The sequence below is a fragment of the Choristoneura fumiferana genome, chromosome 7, assembly GCF_025370935.1.
Source record: "Choristoneura fumiferana chromosome 7, NRCan_CFum_1, whole genome shotgun sequence".
NCBI classification, from domain to species: domain Eukaryota; kingdom Metazoa; phylum Arthropoda; class Insecta; order Lepidoptera; family Tortricidae; genus Choristoneura; species Choristoneura fumiferana.
This window is the reverse complement of record NC_133478.1, coordinates 18,864,716-18,865,387: the sequence shown is the minus strand read 5'-3', so window position 1 is coordinate 18,865,387 and position 672 is coordinate 18,864,716.

Below are 672 nucleotides of genomic sequence, written 5' to 3'. Positions count from 1 at the left end.
CTTATAAGGAAACTAGCACAAACCGTAAACAAGCCGCCATGACAACGTCAGTTCTCTTCATAGATTGTGACTAGTTTACCCGCGACTTCGCACGCGTAAACTATTCGATCTGCTCCAACAGCCAAATATGTGGTCTACCACCCTAAAGCTGATAATCGTTTGCATGTCACAAAACAATAATGCCAATAGACGTGTCTGTCAACTTGAAAGTTCGACTTTAGCGACATATTCATTTGATAGGAACTTGTTTAGAAATTGATAGACCACTTATTTGGCTGATGGTACAATTGAAATCCCGGAGTTTCATTAAATTCCCCGGGGAATTCTCAAAACTGATATGTATCGTGATCTTTTTATTGAGGTTGTGTTAAGAACAACTGACCAAAATTTCAAGACTCTACGCCCAGTTGTTGTTATTTCAAGATTTTATTCCTATCCCGTGGGAATATCGGGATAAAAAGTAGCTTATGTGTTATTCCATATGTCCAGCTATCTACATACCAAATTTCATGACTATGAGCCCAGCGGTTGTTAGTTCGAGATTTTATCCCTATCCCGTGGGAATATCGGGATAAAAAGTAGCTTATGTGTTATTCCAGACGTCCAGCAACCTACATACCAAATTTCATGACTCTAAGCCCAGCGGTTGTTATTTCAAGATTTTATCCCTAT